This window comes from Nannospalax galili, unplaced genomic scaffold (genome assembly GCF_000622305.1).
Source record: "Nannospalax galili isolate Female #2095 unplaced genomic scaffold, S.galili_v1.0 scaffold835, whole genome shotgun sequence".
NCBI classification, from domain to species: domain Eukaryota; kingdom Metazoa; phylum Chordata; class Mammalia; order Rodentia; family Spalacidae; genus Nannospalax; species Nannospalax galili.
Window position 1 is genome coordinate 485,477 of NW_008336306.1, and position 16,544 is coordinate 502,020.

Below are 16,544 nucleotides of genomic sequence, written 5' to 3' on the forward strand. Positions count from 1 at the left end.
CTGCTCACCTTCAAGTTTGCTAGGTTTCAATTCTTTTGCCTCAATAGACATGGAAAAAACATACTTAATCACTGATTATAAATGTAAATACAGATCAAATTACACAATGCACTAAATGGTCTGTGACGAATTCCTGTAGAATATGTACAGAATGTACAGGAATTTACAAAACGTTTGTGAACGTCTTTGTGTGTTAAATCCCCACAGTCATGATAGTTAAGAAAGAGTCAAACTCCACTGTGTTACCAGCACATCTGAATTTCCTCAGATTCCCCCCTCAGTTTTCAGTGAATCTTGCAGTCCTGGCTCCAGGAAATCCCCTCAGAAGGGAAAGGCAAGCTGCTGTTTTGATTGCACCCCTTGCCCAGAGAATGAGATTTCCAACCAACCAGGTAAATGTTTTCCTGTAGGGGAAATTCCTTGGATTGCTTCTTTTCTCCCACCCAAACTGACCTAGACGAGGTCTGCAAGGGAACTGGAGAGATAAAATATCTACATTTATTAACTTACCATGTAAATGATAGAATCAATAGGAATGACCCTTGAATGAATAAAACCCTGTGCATTGAACCTCATTCTTTTTCTCATTAGTCTAAACCATGGAAGATATTATTACTTCTAAGAAATTGCTTTTGACAATGAAAGTGATAAAAACTGTAAATCCATCAGGGAAATTAGGACATAGTGTTGCATTTGCAGATAATGCCTCCTGTCTGAAACTACCTATAGATCAGACCAAACATGGGAGTCTTACATTCACTTTCTTCTTCTCAGTCTCCAGCAAGGTTCTTGACATAGAGCAGATTCTCAGAGATATGTTCACCTCTGTATGTATTTTTGGCAGCAGCATTTATGGCTATGCTTGTGGGCACCCTCAGTGAGTAGGTTTTCCTTGTTCTCTAGTTCATGAGCAGTGCTGAAGCCTGAAATAAATGCATGCAAGGAGCAATACGTGATAAAATAAGCAATGACATATATAGTTGGGGGTGATACCATTAATATGAGGAATGTGATGTTATTTGTAACTTACCAGAAACCTAAAAGGGTAAAAATGATTGGCAGTATTAATAGAAAGGACCAAATATTAGAAATGTCAAATTTATGTAATATCCAGAGCCTAGAAAACATCCAGAGGTACCTGAATATAAAGAAAATTGGGGTGCTTGTATTGGTATACTTGTAGAGATAGAAAAAAAAGTATTAACATGTCTTTGATTCAGTGTACAGTGAATGATGTAAGGAAGGAGATGTTTACAGAAAGAATGAGCTGGCTACAAGACAGAAATGGAATGATTTTACACAAAAGAAGAAGAAAGGGCATTTTGAGGGGAGTAAGGGAGCTAGCAAAATGGACTGGATGAGGGAGGAGAGAGTGAGAGGCTGACACAAACAAATCGTGAGAACATATCTGTGAAATGCCACAATGAAGCCTGTTACATTCCATGCTATTAAACAAATATAAACTATAAACCTTACAGTGAATCAGGCATGGTGCCAACTTCAAGCTCAGCACTTGAGTGGCAGAGACAGGTGGATATCTATGGGGTCAAGGCAGAGTAGTGCATATGTCAACTTTCTGGGGCAGCCCCACCTGCATATAGAGATACTGTCTCAAAAAATTATAGGGTCCTCAGAAAACATAACTAACATGTCATTTCATTTGCCCATATATTTAGAAGATTCTACTAGAAACACAAGTGACTTAAGTAAATAAACAAAAAGGTTTGTTCCTGACTGGAAAGATTCATTATTACAAAGATTTATCTTCAAATTTATCTAATGCTTCCATTCGGTTTCACTCAGAATTCTAATAAATGCCTAGGTGGAAATGAAAACTTACAACTGGAAGAATCACTCCCCATTTCAAATACTATGTGTTGTATCTGATCTCTAGGAATTCGGAAAAATGTGTTGATCATACTGTATTCTTAATACACATTTCATCCTTGAATGTGTTACCTACCCTGTGCCTTACTTTGCGGAAGTAATATTTAGTGACACAGGTAGATTATGGATGCTTCCAGAAAGATATGTTGAAACACAAAGCCCAAAGTGAACATATGAATACAGATGTGTGGTGGTGCTTAATCCCCTAGGTCTCAAACTGTATTCAGATTATCTTACCTTATAAACATGGTCGAAGAAGGCTATTTGTGTGTTTCTAACTTCCTGTGAATCTAAAACCATGGGGCCTTACTTTGAGGCAAACACACTTTACCTGAGAATTAACCAAGTAACTATGTGATCTTGATGTGCAAAGTCTTTAGAACTGTGAGTAATAATTAAGGCTACAGTGAATCGTCCAGTTTATAATCCATTCCACCCATTCATATATCTTTTTAAATTTTGACAAAAGTATACATTAAAGTTCTGAAAGCAATTGCATGGAATCTTTAGACAAATTTGAAGGCTTATATCTTTACAATTGTAGGTAATTTTATTGAGGGCATAACTTTTTCTTTGCTTATTTTAATTGATGTGTACGAATAAATTGGAAATGGTGAAGACAACATTGTGCCAGTCTTACCACTGAATATTTTTCTAATATGAGATTGTTTCTATTCAAGAGTGACTCTTAAGTTTCATTGTAATCACTAAGCCCTCACTAATTCACAGTAACTACTCTACCCAGTATAAGGTAGTTCATGAAGGTAGGAAGGCAACTGATATTTATCTATTCTTGTAAGATAATAAAGATATCATGAATATGTAACATAGGTAAAAATAAGAAAAATATTTTTGTTGACTTCATCTACTAAGGTATCAGACCTTACAAGTTTGGGGGTCTCTGCTATACAGTAAACTTTCTTCATAGCCATCCACAGCAATTGAGGGGCAACTTTTGGGAAGCATGCCTTCCACATATCTGAGCAGGGCAGATGATGAGAAAAATGCTAAAGCTGAGATGATGATGCTTTCCTTTCTGTATCAGATATGGACCAGTGTGTAAAATGTCCAGATGACCAGTATGCCAATGCAGAGCGAAACCACTGCATCCCTAAAGCTGTGGTGTATCTGGCTTATGAAGACCCCCTGGGGATGTCTCTGGCCTGCATGTCCTTGTTCTTAACTGCACTCACAGTTGTTGAAACACCGAGACACTCCCATTGTGAAGGCCAATAACCGGACTCTCAGCTACATCCTGCTCCTCTCCCTCGCCTTCTGTTTTCTCTGCTCCTTGCTCTTCATTGACCATCCCAACACCGTCACCTGCATCCTGCAGCAGACCACATTTGGACTTGCATTCACCGTGGCTGTTTCCACTGTCTTGGCCAAAATCATTACTGTGGTTCTGGCCTTCAGGGTCACAGCTCCAGGAAGAAGGCTGTGGGATGTGTTGGTGTCTGGGGCACCTAGCTACATCATTCGCATCTGCACCCTGATCCAGTTTATGCTCTGTAGAGTCTGGATGGGAACTTCTCCTCCCTTTATTGTCATTGATCCACAATCTGAGCGAGAACACATCACCATTGTGTGTAACAAAGGCCCAGTCACTGCCTTCTACTGTGTCTTGGGATACCTGGGCTCCCTGGGCTCCCTGGCCTTGGGAACCTTCTCTGTGGCTTTCATGGCCAGAAACCTGCCTGACACATTCAACGAAGCCGAGTTCCTGACCTTCAGCATGCTGGTGTTCTGAAGTGTCTGGGTCACCTTCCTCCCTGTCTACCACAGCACCAAGGGGAAGGCCATGGTGGCCGTGGAAGTCTTCTCCATCTTGGCCTCCAGTACAGGCCTCCTTTTTTGTATCTTTGCCCCCAAATGTTTCATTTTATTAAGGTCAGAGAGAAATTCTCTTCAAAATTTCAGGATGAAAACATATCTGAATTCTTAAGTTTGAATTGATGCCTATACAAAGTGGAAGGCCCAAAGACAACAGAGTGCCATTCTAATACCAAATACTGTACTATAACGTGAGGTTTCCATTGTAAGTGATTATCTTTCTTTGTACTAACCTTTGAACTTCTACAATCTCAGCCAATATCTTTCAAGCTTTAATGTTTTTCATTGTTTGGGTCCATTCAATAAGTTTAAAATTCATGTGTGTATATTTTTGAATATATTTATACAATTCCCTTTTATAGTCTTGGTATTTTTCTTTTACATTTCACATGTAATTATATAGCATACTAATATGTATTCTAGATCTCTATAAATATCCATTTAATTAGAATGTCTGGTAGATGGTGGTCTCTAAGTTGCCGCCACATGACCTGGTGAACTTGTACAGTCAATAAGAAAAACTTATATTCCAAGCCAAGAAATCAAGTAAGAGCTTCAGAAACACAAAAGGGGGGTGATGGGATACCTGAACATTTACGAGACAAAAATGATGGTGACTTGGAGAAAACAAAGGAACAAAAATTGAACAATAAAAACCAAGCAAATCTTCAGCTACAGAGCTTCCTGCTGGGGGTTGGACCCAGACGCCCCCTGCTACGGTATACCAGTTGGCCATGTTGTGAAGTAATTGGTTCTCTAACCCACAGGATAAACCCATCATCTTCACAAGCTTCAAAAGAAGTTTCAGATTTGGGGGAGAATAATTTCTCTTGCTAAAGCTCATCAATGAAAAGAAATACAATTTTGTCATATTCAGCCTCAGATGGCAGGGGCCGAGCACAGCATGGAGCTGGGGGAAATTGACAGCAGGCCCCAACCTTACCCAAGGAAATACTGGAACCTGATGACTGCTGGGCGGAAGAGTGTGGATCTTCTTTAAGGGAGTGACTCTAGATAGACTGAACAGACTCCAGTGGATGAACTTGCACTGAAGGATACCTGGATAGAAATGCTTGACCAGTTAGTACTTAACATATATGACAGAATACCTGAAATCTGGTGTAGGAGGCTATGGGGGATGGGTGAGGAGGTCTAAATTTGATTATAATGTAATATATGAAATGCACAAAACAATAAAAATATTAAAAATGAAACAAAAAAAACATCTTGAGAAACTTCTGTATAAAACTGAGCTATACATGAGCCTTGAGAATAAGAAGAACCACAAGACAGGGAGCCTGATTCGTTGCCCTCAGTTGCAGATAACAGATCTAATCAATGGAGAACCCCAGAGTTTGATAGCCTCCAACCTAAGGTCAGTGGGTGGATCAACCTGTGAAACCTCCTATGTGACCTCCACTACTGTAGGGCCTCAGAACTCTGAGGATTCGTGATTTTCCTTGGTGCGCACAGGTGCATCTTTCCAGGTGACTGATTGATGCATAGGAAATCCAGTTATTAAAGATGCCACCTGTACAGATCCAGCTTTCTCCCTGATTCCACCATCCTGTATTTAAAGACATAAGCAGTAGAAAAAATAGCTACCCCAAGGGGCATGAGCTGGGTCCTTGGGAGAGAATGAGAGGACCTGATCACACAACAGACTGAAAAGTGAAGTTGTCCACAGTAAACAGAGAAGGGAAGACTCAAAGTGATTCTTTGTATTCTCACTTCTAGGGGCCTCAGCTATTTGTCAAATACATGTGCAACAAAAACAAAATACAGGAAAGGCCAGAATGAACAACTGTGACTGACAGGCCCTCCGCATATAACCAGAATTTTCCTTTCTTTTTGGTTTTTTTCAATGTATTTTAATTTTTCATGATTTTTATGGACTACATCTTATTCAAATTTAGGCCCCTTCACTTTCTGCACCCATCATAACTTGCCCACAGGATTTCATGCATTCTGTCATATATGTTAAGTCCTATCAAGTCAGGTTTGTGTACCCAGATGTCCCTCAGTGTGAGTTCATTCACTGGGGTCTTCTCAAACTGTCTGGCACAGCTCCTTTAAAGATGATCACCATTACCTAACCCACCAGTGATCAGCTTCCAACAGTTGGTTGATTAATGTTGTGGTCTTTTGCCCATTTCCACATTTCTATATAGGTTTATGACTGATTAGTTTTTCACGGGTCTTGTGCATGCTATCACCATTGCTGTAAGTTCATAAGAGCAAGTTCACAGAAGCCTGTAAGACTCTGTTTCCTTCAGGTCGAGAACCATGTTCGACTCTTATAATATGTCCATCCCCTCTTCCTCAATGCTCCCTGCAAACTGGGTGGGTAAGGAATAACATAGGAGTCCTATCCAGGGATATGTACTCTGCAGACATTGATTCCCTGCACTTTAGCTAGCTATGCCTTCTGTGTTCATTACGCTCTTTGCACGGGGAAGCTTCCCTGATGAGAGTTGAGCAAGGCATTAGTATTCTCTCCACTTCTTGATCCATCATATTTTGTGAGCCTTAGATATAGAAAATGTGTAGAGACGCCATTGTAGATGTGTGACTTAGCCTGGACATGTCATAGACCTTTATTCTCTGTGTGTGGCCAGTTGTAGAACTCTGTAATAGCCTCCAACGGCTGCAGAAGAAGCTTCTTTGATGAGTGGTGACTGGTACCTTGTCTGTAAATACAAGGATCCATATTTAATATATAGAAAGAAATTACATTTCCATAGGAATGTAAAAGACTTGGAATTTCTTTGGATTTATGACCCCTCCAACCATGTGTATTTGGCAGTGGTTACAGTGCCACACAGGATTTCCCTCCCACTGAGCAGTCTTTTAAGTTCAATTAGAAAACTGTGGATTGCCCTTGAGATAAAACTGCCACTACTGCACAGAAACAGCTTGTTGCTCCAGTTATTATTGTGGTTATTAAGCTTTAAATTTGGGCTTGGACCATTGAAAGATTCTCTCCCTTATCAGCTTCCATAGTATCACCTAAAACCGTGAGATCTAGTCTTCATGGAGGAGGCCTTCAAGTCAGTTCCAGCGCCATTTCTTCAAATCCTGGGTCTGAAGTATGTCCTGTATTTATCAGTAGGGTCTTATCGTCAAGTTCTGTGAGGTAATCAAGGACTGTGGCTATAGCCTGTGTCATTTGGGAGTCTCTTGCAATACCCTGGTCAAAAACTTGAAGAGAGGTTTCTCCTGTCTGGCACTTCATTTCTTGTTACATAACATCCAGCTACATACATGCACTGATGTGTAGATACTGTATGTGTAACTTTCAGTATGCCTCTGAATTAATACATTCCCTCTGGTTTTCCACACCAACTATGTATCATTTCTCTCTCATCTCTCCCGCCATCTAATCTCCCTTCCACCTTCCTCCCTCACCAGTTAGAGTGCTGCCATTTTTCCCATTTTCCCCGTGATAACACCTGTCTCCTATCACACCCCTCTCGAGTTCCTTCTTCCCCTTTAGTCTCATCCACCATTGTATGTCTGCTCTTCCTTTGTTCCCTTTAAATCCCTTTTATTCACCATTTCCCCCTTTGTGATATCTATCTCCTTCTATCCCCATCTCTTGGGCTCTTTCTTTCCCTTTACTCCCATGGTTCCTTTCCTTCTTTCTGGCTATAGCAGTTCCATGAGGTTCTATAGAGGAAAAGACAAGGAATCTCAGGAAAGTTGCATCCCAGAAATACTGTAGGTAACCCATGAAAAGGCATAAAGCTAGAGTTGAATGTAGGTCAGCTTGGGTACATCTCTCAAAGACTGGCTGAAAGACTGGACACTGGAGATTAGCTGAGGAGGAAGAGAATACAGCCAAAGGCCACCAGCAGCAGACCTCAGACCTTCCTCATTAGGAGCAGTGCATTAATGCACCAGGCTCTCAGATGGCCTGAGCAGATATTAAACTTCCAAAGTTTTGAAGTTAGTGCTAAGCCCCTTTTCCTGTCTCATATTTAATTCTAATTTATTTCATTTGCTCTGTTGATTTCATTTTTCTTCCAAGTTCAAAGATGCACATATATGGAATTTTAACTAGGAATTTCAACTTATGATTTTGTCAGTGTTGTCTATTAGAAAATGTTAGCTCAGGGTTGACCAGGGCAATGTGAAAATGAAAAATTAAACCCATCGCATAAGCATAGAGTTCTTTATTAAGAACAGTGAAGGACCACACTTTCTTAGGGGGAAAGACCAGATATTTTTCTTCAGTACTGCTTTTCACTGTTTGAGGGGTCAAGACAATAAGTTGTGGTGTTACAGTGTAGAGTTTGGGACAATGAGTGCTGGCATATGTTTTCCAAGAGAGCACAGCCAGGGCACTGGGGGCTTGGGGTTTCACAGTTTCCAGACCAGGGCTTTCTCAACTTAGCTGGGACTTTCCAGACTGAGATACTTATCCTTTCATTCCACACCCTGAGGACAATTAAGAAAGTGGCAGCAGCCTCTGTCATTGACTTCTTCCTCCTGGTCAGGGATAATGGAGGAGGGAGTTCAGGGTTTGTCCTCAGGCCCTGGAGGTGCATCCACGGTAGGGTTGACTTTATGAAGTAGAAACAAAGTCTTCGCGTGTTCAGCCATGGTGGACTAAGCAATGGCATGAATACAGTCCCGAAAGAATCCATGGAGACAGTTGATTAACCATAGTGCAATGGTTTAGAGCAATAGTGGGCTTATTTCTATTGATTGTAAGTTGGCACTGCACTATTGAATTAGGCCAAGACTTGAACTCTTAAAGCAGCATTTTTTATTGACAACAAAATTAGTAGTGAGGAACAATTATCCAATAATACTTTGTATGTACTTATGTCTAATCTGGGAAGTATAATCCCTTTGACTCTTAAAGAAACATACTAATTATTTTAATATTTTCTTATAATTTCCTGTTGGGTGTTTAAATCCATGAAGTTTGCCCATATTAGTCAATTTTGATTTTACTCTCAGGTCATTTGAGAATCTGCCCCTCAGGGGTCCCTTGTACTTTGCAGGGAGACTCTGGCACCTTTGGCCTTTGTTTTACCAGTTCCATCTTTTGAGGTAAGTCAGAGTCCTTACTAGGCCATGGTTCTACTTGGAAGCTCCTTTTCCTTTGTTGACTCTGCTCTTTATAGACACGGCTTAGAATTTATCTAGTGGGGTCTCCATGGCCTCCCTGAACAGGAGGACAGGTGAGTCATCACAGTTACAGGACATTTTCAGGTATCCCAGTGTCCCCTAGGACTTAGTTGACCTTGGAGGGGAAGGAGCAAAAAATCACTCCTCTAAGTTCCTCTGATCAGATTAGTATAGGCCTTCAGTATGGTTATGAAACAATCAAGAATGTCAGTAACACCAGTTAGGTAGTTTAATTAACTGTGTAATATGTAGATAAATCTTGAACAAAAGTCCATATATTCTTGTACAAAACTTGACTAGACATATATTCTGTTTCTTAAACCAGCTTTTGTAACTATTACATGCTAATTTTTTACTTAAATCAGAGAAAAAAAATCTAACATCACAGTTCTGGAAAAGGATTTAAAATAACTTTTTTAGGTCTGTCTCAAATGAAAGCTGTTCTACTGCAGAGAAAAATAGCAATCTTTCTCTTCTCATCTCCCATATCTTAATTTATAATTTTACAAAAGGAAGGGGCAGGAAACTACATCACATACCTATAGTCAGGAAACCAGCTCAGTAGGATCCAACCCAAAGTTGTTGAATATGTTTCCTTCAGGACTGTACCCATCTAGTACAGGGAGGCAAAACCTAGCTCCTCTTGAGCCAAATTATCTTGTTATTACAAGTTTTGTACTTTTTATTGTTGAATCGAAGGAAAAAAATCTCAAGAGGAACATGTGTAATACAGAGAAACACAAAGGGCATTTGTGAGTAGCTGCAGATAACCTCAATATTTCTCTGCATGCATCCCTTCTGAAGCTGCAACTGAGTGTGTGTTACAAGACATAGGAGTAGAGTGAAAGGGTTTTTTAGTGTAACAGCAGTTATCATACTAACAACTCTGAACATATTAAGGTTATCTAGAAAGTTTAAGATGTCTTTGTAAGACTTTGTAATGACCAATGTCTTTGTAATGACCAAATTTCCTTTTAAAGGTTTAAAATTGTTTTTACATAGACTTGGCAAAGACATGGACCTTGTAAAAACTTGTTTGTTGTTTTCTAAATCCTTGAATAAAAAAAGTTTAGCAATTGTCCATAAGAGAAATTAGCCCCCTAACCAGGAGTAATCGTGAACTTATATTTTCAAACAACAGGAACTATGTTGTAGAAGTAGGATTGATACAAGAATCCAGGAAATAACGCCTCTTCAAGACAAATATTTAAAATTAAAATCATGTCAGTACTCTCAATTAGCATATGGAACATGTGGGCAAACTAACTTACTATGTTGGAGTTGAGATTCTTTCCCTTTTAGTTTTACTATGAGCCAAAAGGAAATTGAGCTAATTTAACTATTTTAGTTTAAATGAGAAATTGCTTTTAAGCCAGTTTGATACGAAGTAAATTATTTTTAAAAACATAAGTTCATGTAGACTGAGTATGCATACATAATCTCATATGATAGATTTTACTAGCCAAGATTTTTAATTGCTCTGTGGAGATTAAATTTCCTGCAATTCATTGTCAAAAGGAAACAACACAACGATGTTAAACATTTATATGTATATGCTTTACACATAAATGTTTAACATCATATATATATTGCTTTACATGTAGCTTATCCTTGGTGAAACTTTACATTTAACAGTTCCATATTAAGAATAAATTTTTTATTTTGACTGTTGTAAAATTGAAATAAAAATTTTAAGTAATGTGTGTTTATCTAGAACTAATGTGTGTTTTGGAAGGAAATCCCAATCAAAATCCAGGTATATAACATTAAATTTTATACTTTAATGAAATATGTGTTATGATTTTAATGAATGTTGTTTTGTATGAACAATTATGATTTAAAAGTTTGGGGAAACACTAATAGACCCAAAGATATTGGGTTTATAAGATAGTATGTATTTATCAGGAATTTTAGTGTATTATCAAAATGCTCATATTTTTAAATCTGTGCATACAATTGGGCATACCAAAAATAAAAAATAGAAGCAATAATTCTTCTGCACAATGGAAAGAACGAGAAAGGGAAAAAGTGACCATAGTTTGTTTAAAAAGTATGACACAGCAACACATGAAGACGATTATCATAGACACACATGAGAAATTACATGAAATCTCAACCAACACATGAAAGTGATTACCATAGACACATTTGACACAATTAAATGAAATCTAGGTGCACCAAGAGAGAAGGAAGACTATAAGTCTATTCATACAGAAACACAATAATGAGCAGGCTTGATGGTGATGATCTCTTGTAAGCCGGCATAGCTGAAGTCATGAAGTGACTCAATATACTGCTATGCATCATTATTTACTAAAAGAACATGGAATCCAAATTAAACACAAAAGATAATGTAATAACCAATATTACCTGTGTACACCTTGGGTTTTGTAGGTTCCCAGGAGCACTTCATAGAAAACACAGTGTTAGTGAGTTGAGGCTTTGAATTAGGTGTAGAGAGTAGAGAGGAGAACATTTTGCAAAAATTCTGTCAGTGACAGTGAAGGCAAATGTAAAGGGGTGGGAGAGATTCCACAGACAGAATGAAGGAGTGGGGTTGAGAACACAGACAGAAGAGGGTTGGGCTTAAGAACCCACAGACAGAATGAAGAAGTTGGAGAGATCACACAGACAGAATGAGTGGGTGGGGTGGAGATCCCACAAACATAACGGGCGTTACAACATGCCTTTCTCAGGAGACAGGTAACCTAAAAACAAACCTGCATTTAGTGGAAGGTGGGACTCAGGGTAGAACTTGATGGCAGGCTGCCACAGAGAAAAAGATCTCTTTAAAAACAGGAGAAACAAGTCAGAACAATGTAAAAACCTAAAACAATTCATTTTAAAAATGAGTTAATGAATAAGGACATTTGCTGCAGCTTTTGCAAAGGTCAGTTCAGGGGCGACAAGGTGTGGCTGTGGTTGTAAAGCCGTGGAGGAAAGTCCTGTGGATCAGGGTAATAAATCACACTCTGCCAACCATGCAATGTGGGGAGAAATGGGGGGAGGTGGAGAGGGCTCCTAAAGGAGTGTATTGATCTAAGGAGGACGGGGTGCCACCTCCTATAGGAATTTGTAGAGAGGAGGGACTGGAGGGGAGTGAGAAGTTTCACTGACACAGTAGCTTGGCCCATTGGCTTCCCTGGCCAGGAGAGACAGAGCAGAACACAAGGCAGAACTTGAAGGAGTATCTCTTGCCATTTCCTTTTCTATAAAGTTGTCTAAATCAGTGAGATCAGAATTCTGAATTGGGATGGAATATGTCAATTTATAGTGGGTCAAGACTTCAGTTGCTGAATGAATTAAAATGACATGCTTGAGGTCAGTTAAACCTATTGCTTTAAGGTTGTGCCTAAGACAACTCAGGGGAGGGTCTTTAGACAAAGAAACTTCGAAGCCCATTTTAGGCAAGGTAAGAGTTGGGCTCTTTCGGCAGAAGATTATCACTTGCTAGCAAGAAGACACCACTGAGTGAGTGCCCAGGTACTGGAATGGGTGTCCCAAATTTCAGTGACATAAAGGCAAAGCCTGAGGTAAAAAGCTGAAGGACCCTCCTCACCCCTGTTCAAAAGGTCAGCCTAGAGGTTGCCCTCTAGCTAGAGGTCTCACCTTGGAGAGTGTATGTTTGATGCACTGTTGGGTCAAATGGCGAGAGGCTTCTGCTCTGGATGTCAGAGGCGATAGGAGAGTCAAGGAGAGCTCTGAAATTCTGGGACTGAGGTTGCTGAACACATCAATACTATCCCAGCATGGGATTTGCACTGCTCATGTAAGCATCGGCTGCAAAAATCATAACCTAGAGGGTGAGGTTTTCAGGCCAGTCTTGCAGCTGTTCAGGCCAGTAGTGAGCTCAAAGTGGGAGAGAGAGAGGGAGAGAGAGAGAGAGAGAGAGAGAGAGAGAGAGAGAGAGAGAAGAGAAAAGGAGAGAGAAAGAGTGAGAGCAAGGTTGCCTGGAGGGAAGAGCTGGAGTTCAGACCCCAAAACCCCTCCTGGGTTTCAGCACATGTTAGAAAATGTTGGACTGAGATTGATGAGGGTGGTGTGAAATGAAAGGTGAGACTGACCTCAGGAGCAGATGGTTCTTCATTAAGAACAATGAAGGACCACAGTTTCTCTGCAGGATGGAAACGGAGGCACTAAAGCTCAGTTCATGTGTTTTTATGTGGCTTATGAGGAAAGACCAGGTATTTTCTTTTGCAGTCCTGTTTTTTATCGTCTGAGAGTTGAGACAATAAGTGCTGGTGTTACAGTTTGGAATTTGGGACAGTGAGTCCTGGCATATGATTCCCAGATAGCACATTCACTGGGCTGGGGGTTGGGTTTCACATAGTTTCTGAGACAGGGGTTTCTCAACTTAGCTGGGGCTATATCTGCCCTATGCTGGCATAATTATCTTCACTGTTTGAACTCTCAGCCAGAACTCCCTGACAGAAGTATGCATGGCTTGTCCAGTAGACCATCCCCCCGTATAATATTCTCTCACATAGGAAAGATGAACATCTTATGCTCCTTGTGGCATGATTACCCGCCCCCAGTGAGTTTAGTTTACTTTGAAAAGTGTTCTTTAATCCCCATACATGAATAACCACCACCCATTGGCCCTGGTGCTTTTATGAGTTACTGTGAATCAAAGTACACTCTGGTAAATACTCCGGTATTTACTAGGACCCAGGTATTTTATCTATTGGTAGAAGACCAATAAAATCTTAATTTAACATAGGCTTCTGGTCACCATGTATGGTCCTCACCTTTAGGCAACTTTAGGCACCCCCCTCGGTATAGAGACCACCTTCCTCTTTTGCAGGTGGTAGAATGGGAATTATCTCCACCCCATGGTCTCCCATTCTACTTATTCCTTTGGTGAATAGATGTTCGGCCCTTAAAGCCCTCCATAGGTTCACCAACACAGTTTGGTTGCACATCAAATTTGCGGCTAGGAACTTCTGCTTGGCTCAAATCCAACCACATCTGTCCTCAGGAAACATGAAGGGACCTTTTTCTGGTCCTCTTGTCCCTTTTTGTTTGTGCCTACTAGTTTTAGCACCTTGGGAAGACCATTTGCATGTTCGTCCATATCATTTAAATTAGCCAAAGACTCTCCTGCCTCATACAGGTCATGCCCTACTATGGGAATCAGGATTCTGACCAATGCACCCTATCAGTCTCATGATCCTCATTGATCCACTTTCTTTCTTAAGTCTCCTGCATGAACAATCTTGTCTGGGCCTTTGGGCATCAAACACAGCTTCCCACATACCTATTTCCCAAAGTAGTGCCTGCCTATCTTTCCTCCATGGTTTCCAAGTCTTTGGTCTTCATGGAAACATCAGCTGGAGATAAGCACCTGTTTCAAATGGCTCCTCTGAGCCAATCCATGAGGGATGGAATCCCCTCATCTTGTCTTACAGTGTGAAACCTGTCTCAAAGAGGGATGAATAGTGACACTGTCAGCTTCTATGCTTCTGAAGCACTTAGAATAATTCCTGCTGCCCTCATGCTGCACAGCATCACAAGCCAAGTGGTGAGGGCTCCTTCCTTGCTTTTTTGAAAGTTTTCCCCAATTGCAACAGCACCACTGCTGAGTATATTCTGATTACCATAGTCTATTGTTAAGACCTTCATCAGCATGTTGGATCATAGATTTTCCCTTTCTTTGTATTGCTCAAACATGAGGGGCGTGGTCCCACCAACAAACTGAGATATGATTTCACCCAACTGCACTCTGGGAAAGTAGGAATTTTATTGGGCTTACTTACAGAGCAATGTTACAGAAGTGTGGATCCCCCGACCCAAGGCTGCTTCAGAAAGTCTTCACCCATGTATGGATAACGACTTTCCAAAAGTCACACAAAACAGTGAGAGAAACCCTCCCCTTGTCTTCTCCTGTCTATATAACCAAGCCCCTCCCTGAGGCCACATGCAATTAGGGCCAATTGCTAATCACAGGTTGTTTGGGAGTTTTGACTGGACACTGAAGAGAGGGTCCTGTGACTGTGACTTGTTCTCGCTTTCCAAGCTGGATGTGATCAGTTAACAAGTCCAGCTGTGACAATCCTAGGTAATCAGGTCAGCTGAGTTTTGGAGGACAGCATCAGTCTGTGGGAGGACAGTAGTATACAATTATGTAGACTATTTTGAGTCTTTTGAGTTTCTCCTGACACTGGATGGGTGGTTTTCATATTGCCAGATGGAGCTATGCAAATGACTGGGGAGAATTGTCTCCTACAATTCTGCTTAATGATGTACCCTGAGTGTGCACTGTCAACATGCCAAATAAGATGTTCCTGTAGGTGTAATAGTGGTGTGTCTAGCGTATGTACAACCAGCACATTTTTGATTGGATATAATGCCTGCTCCTAGCAGTGGAACATACATCTGGTACTGTAGACCAGGCCAACCCCATGTGGCAGGGGATGTTACAGACCCCAGTGGGGAAGCCACTGTAATTGTTTTATTAGATGGATGTGATGCACCTGCTAAAGTACTGTCCAAGCATTTGTGTTTACTCATATAGGTTATCATGGCAGTCACTCTTTAGATGTTTTTGCTTTTCATGGTTTGTGTTTTTACAGTAGATGGAACACCACTAAAATGGGCCAATAACCCATGGAAAACAGATGATGCAGAGACATGAAAGTTCAGTGTCTTGCCTGGACAAGTGGGAGAAAGATCATCCCACTCCATCACCCCTCCAGGCTCAGAGACTTTTTTCAAAGACATTGGCTGAAAGAGTGTAAGAGCCAGAGGAAGGGGTGGAGTGTACTGGAAGTGTCCTCTGACCACTATGCTGGCAACCTACAGTAACACCTCCTTCCCATTCTTGTCAAGGAGTCGAGGGATGAGTAAGTGACAACTCGCACACAATCAGTCGACCTTAGCTGCATTAGGGAGTGGGCTAAGGATATATATCTGAGAATGCCATGAGTCATCAGTTTGTATGACTGTCAGGAAGTCACAGGAGCCATGTTTGAGTGTTTGCTTTCCAGTGCATAAAGGGACACACCCTCTTCTGTAAGTAAACCCCCACCCTATGCTCTGTTAGAAAGCCCAATAAACTCATTAGGATTTTCAAAAATAATTTTATCTTTATATATGTATAAACGAGAGAGCGACAGAGACAGAGACAGAGACAGAGATGGGGTGGTGCTTAAAATTAATATATTTGAGTAATATAAACCATGCTGTAGATAAGGATTAAAGATATAAAATTTTGTACTGAAAAAATATTTGGGGTTAATTTAACAGTTTTAGTTAAATGGGACTTTACTTATAAGTCAATTTGATACCAAGTAAATTAATTTTAAGAAACATAAGCTCATATTGACTGTGTATTCATATCTAATTATATATAAGATATATCTTAGTAACTAAGATTTTGTAAGTACTTCTTTGTTGAGAATATGGTTTTTGTTATTTTTAAACCAAAATGCATTTGAAGCAGACAAACAAAATCGATACCTTAAACCACCTTGAAAACAAACTAAAAACAAAATTAAGGCTATTTAACAAATAGGATTTTTATACAACTGGCTTAGATGCTGTTTTATATAAGCAATTTGCATTTAAAGTTTTGTGAAACACTTAATAAATCTAGACACATGGTTTAGTAGATTTAAAAATCATTAGGGTACTGAGTTCATAAGGTCTTTGAATGTTTCATCAAAGTATTTATATTTATAAATTTG

At 40.1% G+C, this 16,544-nt stretch overlaps 1 pseudogene; it reads left to right on the forward strand.

Annotated features, from left to right (window-relative positions):
• The first annotated feature begins 259 nt into the window (after positions 1–259).
• On the forward strand, positions 260–3,832 carry LOC103732435 (annotated as a pseudogene).
• Positions 3,833–16,544: the final 12,712 nt, after the last annotated feature.